The following is a 13,479-nucleotide window of genomic DNA, read 5'->3' as shown; positions in this document are numbered from 1 at the left end:
ATTTAGTCATGCTTCAAAATCAGTTTTATATAGGGTTCAAAACAAATCAATGTACATTCATTTCATTGAGATTCTTCCTCTTTCAATCTGGAAATATCACTTCAGTAGTGTGATGTGTTTGAATTTTTCGTGATAAACTTGTCTGTGGATGTCATGAAACAAAATATTTCCAACATCAAATATTTTGAGCCGCTCTTCTTCATTGGGTATAATTTAGTAGTTCTATTGGTGTTGTTTTTCTGTGTTTTTTGTGTGTTTTTTTTGACAGTACTTGTGAATTACTCAAAAAAGAGGGGTGCAGTGCAGTCAAATACTTAGGCTAAAAATGTATGGTTTCATATATATAGACAATTTCTCAGTGGAAAGTCATAAATCTATCCAGATTAATCCGTCTTAGGTTTAGAAAAGCGATCTTTTGAAATAGCAGGACATATCAATCATGATGTGTGTTTTTTGATAGTGGACCAAAACACACATGCTACTGTAAGCATACAATGGGGTGTTGAAGTTATCAATACAACTCACCCAAACACAAAGCTCCTGAGTCTTGTACTCTGAGTAATACCCTAAATATTTCCAGACGTGTACTACAGTGTAATACATCGCCTCTTGTCGGACATTACAACAACGTTATTTGTGCTTGAATTCATTTGAAAAGAAGTATAAAGAAAGAAAGTACGTTGTACTCCAATAATGTATTGCCTACTGACCTTCACACTTCAAAGTAAGTCAATTTACTGCAAAGTATTTAAAGCATTCTGTCTCGAAAGTTTCACAGTATGACTGAAAAACTCTCCAGATTAATATTTCAAAATAGAGATCCCCATAATCCCATTTACACTTTGGTAGACTATTTTACTTACAAAACATCATACACTTTGAAGTTGTACGTAATTCCAAGGTTATTGGCTGCCATAGAAAGTGTTAAGCGCAGCTAAGGTCATCGTCATACAGAGGGCGCACTGACCTCAATTTAGTTTTAAGTTTTACTATCAGTATACATTCTGTATGCTGTTGATAATCTTTTACAATTCCACAGCCTGAGGAGTGACCTCAATCCATTGTTAGTGTGCAGAGTACTTTGTAAAGTAGTAACTGTGTCGTTGACATGAAACTGTAACATGCATTGAACCCGCTGATATTAAAGAGATTTTTAGCAAGAAACAGTTTTATTACCTTTTCAATATTTGATTCGCTGACAGACATACAACTCTGCAAAGTTAAAATTTTTAAACTCTTAACTTCAAGGTACTTTAGAATCAAAAACTGTAACAGATGATGAACCCATGGAAAGGTGATAAAAAACAATAAAGAAAGTTTTATTGCTTGTTATGGTATTTTCAAAGTTCACACTCTACTAAGACACGTAAAAGTTCAATCTTTTCTCATGATATTTTAGAATCATAAAGTTACTATATAATATGCAATGATTGCATTGAACCCTCCAATATAAAGTTTATTGCAATGCCAAGAAAACTATGATTCAGCTGCCATTTCATGACATTATCAAACCCAAACATGCACTCTTACAGGCCTTGTAAATTCAGTTAAGCTAAAAGTTCAAACAAACTCTCAAAACTATAATATTTGATGAACAATTTGAACCCTTCAAAGTACAGGAGGTTGAACATTGCCAAGACACTTTTAAAGTGGCTCGTTTTTATTCTACTCATAGGAAAAAACTCGTTTTTACCTAGGACCTTCAGTTTTATCAATACCTTGCAAAACGTTGACATATTTTCCAGTCTCAGTAATTTTACACAAAAAGTGTCCCAAATGAAATAGTTGATAGGTGAATTTAACGAAGTTTTGGTAATATTCTCATACCTATATTTTCATTTTTTTATTTCTTTTATAAATATTGAATGCATTTTAGTCTTTTCCAATTTCAGAGTGTCTGTAAATGGGATAATCCTGTAGACATCTCAAATAAATAAATAAATAAATAAATAAATAGATAAATAAATAAATAAGAAAACTATGATTTTGTTGCCATTCCATGTACATATATCATCAAACTCAAAATGCACACTGTAAGACAATAATGCTATTTTGACACGTTCTGCCACTGGTGGCACACTTACGCTAGGTAGGACGCAGCCACTTCCGATTTGCGATTATAATCGATTGCAGTCATGGCGGCAAGCGGTACATGATATAGCAAAAGCAACTATAAGTTCCTGTCTTAAAAAATATGCACCTATCATGATATATAGAGATATATTAGTTGTATTCAGTGTTTCAAAATGAAATAATCTTGAGCAATATTGTGACGAAGGTCATACGATCAACTCTGTTTTCTGAAAGTATATTCGCTGGATCGCATACCATGGCAGGCACTATCGCAGACGTGATTGATCATAATCGCAAAGCGGAAGTGACTGCAACCTACCTAGAATGAACGTGCCTCAAGTGGCAAAACAGTTCGAAATAGCGCCATTTAAAACCTTGTAAACTAAAGGTTCGATGTTTCAATTGGAGAGGTAATTTTATAATCAAAAATACAACTTGTGGTGATGAACTACTTGATAAAACACGCTCTTACAAACACAAAATCTTTGAGAAATCGATCTCTCAACATATTTCAGAAATTATCAAAACAGTAACATACAACGATCAAGCCCAGATCTGTTAAGGAGTTGCCATGCAGTTGATGTAATTTTCAACCTCAACACTTTTGCAGGCAATATAAGACCTTTAAAGCTAAAAATCCAATCTCTTGCCACATTTCAGATTTTAAACTGTAACAGGCAATGAGCCCTTTGATAGTAGAAGGTTAAACAAGGACATGTCTATATAGTTCTCCACGCATCATGATTGGTCGTGTGCCTTTTTATTGCCGTCTCAAGTCTTTTCAAGCTTGACACTCTTAAAGACATTAACCCTTGTCAAGTAAAAAGTTCAATCTCTCAACAATTCTGAGTTGAAACAGTAACATGCAACCCCTGATGTATAAAGGTGACACAATATAATTCACCAATTAATACTGTCTAGATGACTGTCACACATTTCATTCCTTTCCCCCCCCAAATCATCAACACTTTTAAACGACTGGCTACTCTCAGTACAGACATTAATGTATTAATTTCAAGACTGCTGTCTCAATAATTTCTCAACAGACAGATTATCGGTATTTTTACTGTCATTTATTTTCTATTTTCCAAGTAGGGTGAGATTTCACAAAAGAAGAAAAACATTCCTGCTAATACAAAAAAGGAAAATGCAAGCAAAATAAAAGGTGACAAGATTGAACTGAACAATTATAGCCATCATAGACATCGAATTTTAATGGTCCTTCCAATCAGGGTTAAATTGTAAATGTGAAAAGGGGTTGTTTGGCTACAGAAAAAAAACTTGGAGAACAGAACAAAAGAATGACCCTATGTAATCCTTATTAGACCTGAACTAGCTGAAACTGGGACATTTTTTTCATCAAATGACTGAAGATATATTCACTAAAAATTGGTCAATTTAATACTTATAAAATACATTGTATCTGTTAATTAACGGTCAATATTATCTGTAGGTAGTGTAGTGACAAGATTAAATCTTGAGCGAAATCTTGGTTTTGATCTAGCCACCTGATGTTAAAACTGTACTCGTTGTTAAACTGGAGTATCGTGTTTCGATCAGACAACCACAATATATTCACTGAAAATTGTTAAAATGCAAATAATTAGACATTGTACATTTTAATCGGTGGTCGATATTATCTAGAAACAGGTTTGAATTGCGATCACCGTTGAGGGCGCTGATTTTTGGGTGCAGACCCAAAAATGAATTTGATTTGATTTATCACATGTATATGTTTACCCACAGGTGATGCAATACTCTTCACAATGTACACTATTATGAATAAATTGTTGTGTCTAGCAAAACACTTTAAATAAAAACAAAAAAACATTCCAGTTGCAGCTAGTGCAACTTTAAGATAATATTAATACAATGACCGAGGACTGACACACACCCCTTTAATCAGATTCATAGAGAACTTAAGGTAGAATGATTGGGAACTTGGATTTTAGCAATACCACCTGTACAAAAATACTTGTATGGAAATCTGTCTCTATGGCTGGTGAATTCAAGTAGAATTTTATACAGTAAACTGCTTGCAACAAAAGTTGATGATGAATGATTGAAGAATCAATGACAGTAGAATTCACTAGCTGGTAGAGACATCCAGATTTTAATGACAGGGGTATTGAATTTGCTATTTTACTCCTCAAAATGTCTGGTACACATGTAGAATGGTAGAATTAATTGTATAAATTCCTCTTACTTACAAAAAACTTGATTTTATTTTAGTATTCTGAAAGAATGACTGTGTAAACTATAAATGTGTAAACAAAAAGAATAAACAAGAAGTAAACAAAAAGAATAAACATGTAAACAAAGAATCAATATATAAACAGAATATCTGTGAGAACAGGAAGAATAGATATGTAAAAACAATCAATGATCACTGAGAACAAGGTTGAATTTACAGTAAACTCAAGACATTATCAGCGTTCCCTGGTAGAATGATTGGGGAACTGATCCCTGTATAATTTACGATAAACAATTCAAAAACACCTGAGGTTGAATCGTCAGTGACATTTTAGTCCATCCGATACTTTGTTTTGATTTCAAATTGATTTTGATTTTTGTATGTCTACCTAAGCAACTATGAATAGTTCACTTCCATTATAGAATTTATCATTCTGACAATTTACGTGTATTCAATCTCACTTTACTTCATGCTGTTTGAAAGCATTGTATTATAGTAATGACATCCTATCCTCAGTAGTTAAGTGAATGAGACACCGTGATTGAAAAATCTGACTCACAAAAGCTCTAAATTTTCTTTTATTTTATACCATGTTTAATATACCTCATAAGTTTGTTCTTTGTGTCTCGTGTTGTATGGTTATATTACATGGAGAAGACAACAAAAGTTCTCAATTTACCCCATTTCATGTCTCATTATGTTTGTCGCACGTGTCTTGTGTCGTAGTAAAACATGGACCTGATGTGACGTCATCGAACTATGATGGCCTGCTGGTTGAATGGTTAGAGTGTATTAAACCTGGTTTCATATTGTTATGTACATGGTGTCAATTTGAACCACAACTGTTCTCCATTCGATCCAGCTGTATAAATGGGGACCTGGTAGGATAGTGTTGCTATGTGAAGGTTTTAATATTACATGTTTACAGAGGATGGGGGTGTATGCTCTACAGTCTGTCCCCGTCAACCCCTGCTGTATTATTTATTGGGGACCTGGTAGGATAGAGGTTGCTATGTGAAGGATTTAAACCTACCTGCGTACAGAGGCTGCAGGAGTATACTCTCCAGGGATGTGACAAACCATTACTGGCCTTAGGTGCCATTAGAGGTCTGTGCCAGGGGTAGCAATTGTACAGTAGTTTGAGAACATGTGAGAGAGTGCTATTAATGCACATTATTATTATTATTATTGTATGAAACACAAAAGATGACAGAAACAGTAGATGTGAAATATTTGTCAAATTTCATTTCCCAGACTATATATTTATATTGCTATCATCTTCATAGTCTCAGTTACCCAGACTCTTGCTGCTGGAGGCTCTGGGGAAACGAGATTCCTACTCACCCATGCAGAAAGTATCTATTACAGCAGTGCATGCTGGGAAATACTTCAGGTCTAAACATTGTAGGCTAAACAATTTAGGTACTCAAGTTTCGCAACAATTTTAGTTATCATTTCTCAAGCAAGTGATACATCTAAATACAACAAACAGGCCTCGTCAACCCATTTTTTATGACTAGGAAGAAATGTACTGTGAAACTGCCAGGGTGGGGTAGTTGAAACATGGTTTTCTCAGACTCTCGTCTGGGTGATCTCGTAGAAGAGCCCCCAGCAATGAGAGTCTGGGTAACCCAGACTATCATATACATCTAGTTTCTGTGTAATTCAACTAAAACTTTACATTCATTGTATGCATTTCAAAATCTTTTTTTTTGAGCTTTGTTTTGAAAACCAAATAGGTGACACTCAGAAATGTAATTCCTTGAGTCATGACATGAAAACTCGCGTTTATTTGTCACATGCAACAGCTTTACCCATCTAATAGATAAAATCAAAGATAATATATACTATTATCATCCACTAAAGTAAAACATGGAATTTTGCCTTGGGCACCAGGCGATAAAAGCAACGAAACTACTTACAAAGGCAAATGAGTACCAAAACAAACAGAATAGAACACACTACAATTGCACATTGTACTAAACAGTCCTTCTAATATTAGTAACTAGCTAACAATTTCGAGTACATGAGGTCGGAGCCCTGCCCCCCTGTGAGTGATTTAGACATGTTCATATTTAAAACAGCAACAGCCAACGGGATAAACGATTTCCTGAAGGTGCTTTTTTCAGCCCTAGGCACATGCAAACCGTCAACCTCCAGCAGATCTGCAAACCTGTGACAGCACATCTGACCAAAACCTTATGGAAAATATTATATGCATGTGCAGCCCTAAAGTTATTTTCCAGCATATCCATGGCATCAAGATGGAAATTGACAAGGAGGGAATTCAGACCATCACGTTGTCATGGTAACCACACAAGGAAAAGGTCCTTGGAGACAATGATTAAGGTTTTTTCCTCTTAATTGGTACTGAGTTTGAGCTGACCAGTAGAATTGCATCTATAATACAAGAATCTGTGCAGGCTTCGCTATATAATGATACTTGGAAATATAAAAGTGGGAAAAAAAGAGCCATGATCTTTTGAGTTGAAAAACTGTACATTAAGCCACTATGGAACAATATGTCTTCTGATTAATTCGTTTTACTGATAAGAACTTTCATTAAATGATCGTTTTTACTTCTAATGAAGTGATTTATATAAATAAAGATGTTATGTAATTGACAAGATCAGGGTATTTGTCGCCTACGATTTTAGACAGTGATGGATGACCAACACGGTGCAAATTAATTTACGAGATTTACTTCCTGATCTTGTTCATATGGTTCACAGATTGGGGTTTAATTTTCAACTGACACTGACTTTCTCACAAAGTCTGAAATCTCGTTAGACTAATTTGATACTTGTTTCTCAGTAACTGCAATGAATCTGAGAGTTTGCACTGATTTGAAAACATCTGAACTGCGGAAGAACATTTCTCAGGCAATAACCAACCCTCTCGTAGAAATTACCATTTGATAATTCTCAGACCAAAATGAGTTTAGAAATGTATATAAGAAAACAATCATAACGGTATCTAATAGACAAAATGGTTATTTTCTTTGTATGACCAAGTGACTGACTTACTATTATGAAGTTTTGACCATACAAAACAAATATGAGCACACTGTCGCCATGGTAATGATAATGGTGACATACGGAGAGGAGGGTAGAGAGGGCGCTATTCATGTTTTCGATAGCAGAATAGTGTATTTTTAGTAGCCTTGGATGACAATCATATGAAGTCTACTGATAACAAGTGAGATTTGAATAACCTGGTATAATGACATTCAACAAAATTTACAATTTCCCTAAACTTTTGAAACTGCAACCTGGTATTTTTTTAATGGCTACAAAAATACTTATTGGTGCAAAAGTAAATTTCAAACATTTGACCCTTGACCCTAGAGTTGACAGATTAGTGAGTTTTGATGGTGAATGACACTTAGACAGTTTCCATTGTATATGTCGGTCATATTGTCAATGTTACGGCTGTCTTTAAGTTAACCAAACATTCTTTACAATTTTTCAATGTTAAAATGTCTTTTGATGAAATGATGAATTTATCCGAAGCATGTCTGTTGGATTATGAGTCTTTAGCAATGTTTGAAAGGACAAAATCAATTTGGTAAAGCCTGAGGCTCATTCAATTTTACATTTGAAAGGACTTTTTAAACCTTAGATCTTGCTTCTGTTCCTGAAAACAGTGGAATTCATATCAAAATGTGACTCTTACACAAAATAATTTGGACCCCTTATTTTCCTACTACAGCCATTCTATTGTTGCTAGGTTAACACCCATTTTGCATACTATGGTCATTTACTGTTGCTATGGTCACACCTACATTTAATTAGCATATTGTGGCTCATGTGACATTAATTTGCATACTGTGGCTATCTATTGTTGCTATGGTGATCACACTGATTCATTCAAGTTTGTGTTTCTGAGTAAAGAAATGTTTCTATAAACAAAAGTCAATAAATTCATTGGAATTTCTATTGCTTCGAGTTTTTCCTATATTTTATTAATTTTTGCGGATAAATAGTTAAAGAATAATGGTAACTATACTGTGAAATTTTAATAGAAATAGTTGTAATAATGAAAAAGTTAAACTGTTAACTGTATTTTATATTCTGTATTCATGCATATATTTTGTCTCCCAGGTGGATATTTGCAACAGACAAAAAAATATGTCAATCAAATAGAAACATAGTTCTATGAATGACAATGTATTAAAATAGGAAGCAAACCATAAACAGAATTACTTTCTACATAAAAATCTTTTAAAAAAAATTTAAAAAAATAATTAACAGAATTACTTTTTAAAATAAAGAGGTATTCTACTTTCTAATTGTTTACTTGTTGACAAGGGTAGCAATACTTGGAATTTTTTACTATTAGTTTTAAAAGTTCCAGAAAATGGCTATATTAGTAGAACTATACATTTTCATAAATTTTAATTATTTTCAATTTATTTGTTTGATTTGTAAAGTATGTTATAATTACCTTGTGACCAAACCCCGTCCCCTAAAATTCATAATTTTTTGACAAAAAAGTAAAGGATATGAAATATTTATTCATACAGTCTGAGTGTACAAGCCAGTGTGTACAAATATATCTAATACAAAAGTTATTTAGCTATTGAAGGAAGAGAATATGTTTTTGGTGTATTTTCCGAATGACAAAAATTAATGAAAAATAACAAAAAAGTTATAGCGAATCTAGCTTTAGTAAGAAGTAACATACTGAATTCTGATTAAGTGAAAAAATATACAATAAAATAAAGGAATTTTTAATACAATAGAGACATGAATTTTTGTAACAATAAAAAAGCTGAAAATTTTTTATCTCTGCTGTCTCACCTACATGTATTTCTAGCTTATGTATACCGGTATCTCTGATAGTGATTGATAGCTTTATATACAGTACACTAAAATTCACAGACATATGATTAAGGTTACCACTTTTGTACTTATAAATGTCAACTGAAATCCCGCTAACACTTGGATCTACTTTATAGCAACATATATGGTACATGTAATGTAATGTGTCATTCTAAGTATTGATCAATTCCAAAACACACTGATATAGTGTTAGCCAAGATTACATCAAATCTAAAAATATCAAGTCTGAAACAAAGATAACCTCCCAAGAGGGATCCACACCTGTGCTGATGTATGCATTTTTTATCCATTAATTTCACACAGGTTTCACTAAGTGGAATAATTGATCTCTTTAAGTGGAGATGTTGACTAACATTTGCAAAGTTTGTAAACGGTTTCCCTCTACAACATGTAAATCAAACTTTGTGCACGTATGTCATTATGTTAAAGTCAAGCACAGTATGGCGGTATTAAGGTGAAGTCTCTCATTTACATAATTACATATATGTATGATGCATTAATTTTTTCACCAATGAAACTCTAATGTTATTGGTATGTTTTTTCCCTAAGCATTTTTAATTGAATAAAGGGAAAACAAATTCTTTTTTTAGCAATTAGTTAGATTTATGAATATTTGCATATCATTAGTGCTAATTTGCATATCCATACATAAGACAAACTCAAAATTTGCATAAACCATAATTTTTCGTGTGATATACAGAATATATTTTTACTGTTCTTCTATTTGAAAAATATGTTAAACAGCGTTGTAATTCAATAATTAAAATTTTCTACATATATACCCCCAAAATTATGTCATAAATACATGTTTATTCTGCTGTCACTTGCTTTACACCTTGTGGTTCAACATGCAATAGTAGTTTTAACATAATAATATTTCGACACCAAACAAAATACATCAAAAAAATCGTAAATGATTGTGCCTATTTCAAAACAGTCCTGTCATATGATGAAAAATTAATTAATTATATATTGTTTAGGTATAACAGAGAAATTCTATGAAAATCTATGAGTATTTACAAGTGTCAACAGAATATTTGAATTACTTCAGATGTCTTCTTTTTGAGAACTTCTTGGCTATTTTTCACTTTTTAAAGTTGTTATCAGAAAAATTTCTCCTCCTCCAATTCTTACCTATACTTCTCCAAACTTTGAATAATTACATAGAAAATACTGAAATTGAACTTGTTCCAACTCCAGTACTTTTTCTTACAATCTCTCAAACTGTTTCAGCTATTTACCTCTAAAATTGTCTCTCTCAGAAGATTTCTTGACTATATCATAGTGTTTAACAGTTTTGTTGCATATCAAACAGCTAATTTGCATATGTAATGAAGTATTTTACATATCTTTATTACAGATCTACTTTAATAGTAGAGTTTTTGACATTTTGTAATGATAAAGTAGTCCTCCAATTGAAAAAATTACCTTAAAGCTGATAGAATATTGTTTTCTTAAAACCATAACTGTAAAAATTTTGAAATCGATATTGTTTTCACATTGCCATGAGTTTACAATCCACGGCGATGTATCAACAAGAGCCATGGCAACCATTTGGCTGTCGTGGCAACCATTTTGTGTTAAGAAATATGTAATTGATTTCAATGTAAACATTGATGATAGCAATTAGGAACATGTTTTCTGCGTTTTCAGTTTCGTAAATGGATATTGAGTATGATGACATTACATTAGCCACTCAGGTGACTCGCTTCACTTGAAAATCACTTTCAGAAATTGGAAAGTTATGATAGATATCTGACCGTGTAATCTGCATAGAAACCAGACAGTGTGGCACATAACCTAGAGATGCTTTGAGTCTGGACAACAATAAGATTGATTGACTGTAGTGTGTGTCTGATCCATATCTGTTGAAGTCTCATGATGATATTTCTGTTTATAGTACCATGGCAATTTGAGGCTGTCATGACAACACGTTGTGAGTGCGTACCTACTTTAGGGTGAAAGACCTGGGGAACTTAATATGAAGATAGATTGGTTTGCAGAAAAAACTTGCCTGCATACAGTGACATCACTAACTTTAAAAGTAGCTGGTCAAATGTAACAAGTAGGTGGCAAACATCTACAAAGGAGACCCATCATTTGCCTAACAATGAAAGTACACTGATTGAAACAGAATTTTTGTCAAATTCTTTAAAAAAAGTAGCCAGCAAAACATTGAGAAGTAGGCAGTTGTTTTTGCTCTTGAAGTCCTTATCTACATCCCTGGCATAGCACCCACAAAAATATGAATTCATTATCTAAAACTTGTTAAACTTTATTGTTCTATCATTTCTCAATGGTTCATTACTTTTATTATGAAAAATATCAGTCTGTTTGCTGAGACCACCCAATTTTCTGTATTTCTACAGCACATAATAGTATATCCTTCCACGGAGATGTTTGTCTGTGATAAGGTCTCGGGAATAACGATAAGTACATAAATTTAGTATTTACATATAACAATGACGATAAGAAAAGATTAGCACATGTTGATTTCCCACAGAAATCTCCAGGATGTTAATATTACAACGTTCGTAAGATATGTATAACTTTCAGAGTACAATGTCCCCACTCTTCCTGCCCATACCTATTCATTACAGCTGTACTTTTTATTGTGTACCTTATTTACATACTGAATCAAAAGGTGATATATCAAGGAGATTATAAGTACAAAAACCTCAGTCTTTCTTTGTTCATAACAATTTATTCTGGCAATACAAACATTGTATAATTTCATCTTGTCAAATTAATGCCTGATTATTACCATATATCAAACACTGCGCTTTTAAGCCAAGCTTTCGTATGCTATCAATTCATGGGGCTTTAGTGATGTGTCCATTTATATTTCTTTACTTGTGTAAGTTGTAATCTGTTTTGAACAGTGAGTATAGGTATAGCTGTAACTAGAACGGTGTACTTTTAGTTTTGTGTTCACTGATCGAGGCATGTATGATTGCCAATTGTAGATGAAGGCTATAAGCTTGTCAATGAAATGTAGATGTAGAGCCAGTTAGGAGACGAAATCTCATCTACTGTAGATGAAACTTCATCAACTGTGGATGAAGTAGTGCCTTGAGAACTTGGTAGATGAAGTGTCTTGTCGAGTTTTCATCTACTGTAGACAAAAATGAGATCTACTGCAGACAAATTTCATCTACAGTAGATCGACATTTGGTAAGCCAAGTGATCAAACCCTATCTAAGTGTATGATTTTGGGTGATAAAATAGCTTTTCCCTAATTTGCTAAACTTTGAAATCTTGTAAAGAAGCCCTACAGCACTTGACATGTATTCAGTCATTTTGGGGATTTCCTGCAAGGGATTATGGGAAAACCACTGGTGATGACATCATGAATACCTTACCTCAACTTAAATACATTTAGAATATCAGAAGAAAGATGAGCACAAACCTGTTGAAATAAGCCTGACTGGACTTTTTCCCTTTAAATACATTTCTGAGTAATAAAATAATTATTTACGTCAATATAAAATTAAATGGAAAGATATTCATATATGGACTATTGCCCTATCATAACTCATTGTCACATCATTTACAGGTATTTACAACCTATAGGTTACTCCTGATGCTCCAATTTTGAATTTTATTCTCGTAAAATAAAAGTTACGAAATCAAACGATATTTGTCACGTAATTAACAACTACTTTGACCCCAGAACATCTTCTGTTATTAATTTTTCTCAGAATACATATATTTTTATGCTAACATCTTTTTTATGAATTTAATATAAAAACCATATATTACACAATCTATATACTATTCGTGGGTTGTAGTTTTGTAATTTTGTAGTCATCACCATAAATCACAATATACTCTTTGCTTTGACTGATATTTCCCTGTTGATTTAAAGTTGTTCAATTTTGAGATCGAGTTTGAAGTCATAAACCATTCATCATGCACATGACAGTGTGTAGGCACATGATAATTCTGATGAAAACACCTGGTCATGATAATCAGCATTGCGGATGAACTACCTCAGGAGTGCCATAAATTTCTGATTTTTACAAAAAAAAAATGTTATTATTCTGACAACAGCCAGACTGCTGAGTTTGAGAGCAATGTACTTCCTAGGGAAGGAATTGTGTAGACATACAACATAGCTAATGCATACAAACATCATACACTAACTCATCTAATATGAAATTAGTGTTTTGTATGATTACCTACAAAAATAATCCTTAGAAAAAAAAATGGGTTGAAATAATAAATATAGACAAGCTCCTTTTTCAATATTAATGACAAATGGATAAAATATGATGATTTTACTAAGTGGAGGATCAATGAAGATTTGTTTTGAACAAACTTTTTGTAAAAGTATGAGTGAATTTATGATCATGCAGTCAAGCTGTA

Source organism: Glandiceps talaboti, chromosome 7 (assembly GCF_964340395.1).
Source record: "Glandiceps talaboti chromosome 7, keGlaTala1.1, whole genome shotgun sequence".
NCBI classification, from domain to species: domain Eukaryota; kingdom Metazoa; phylum Hemichordata; class Enteropneusta; family Spengelidae; genus Glandiceps; species Glandiceps talaboti.
Note: the sequence above shows the minus strand (reverse complement) of the source record.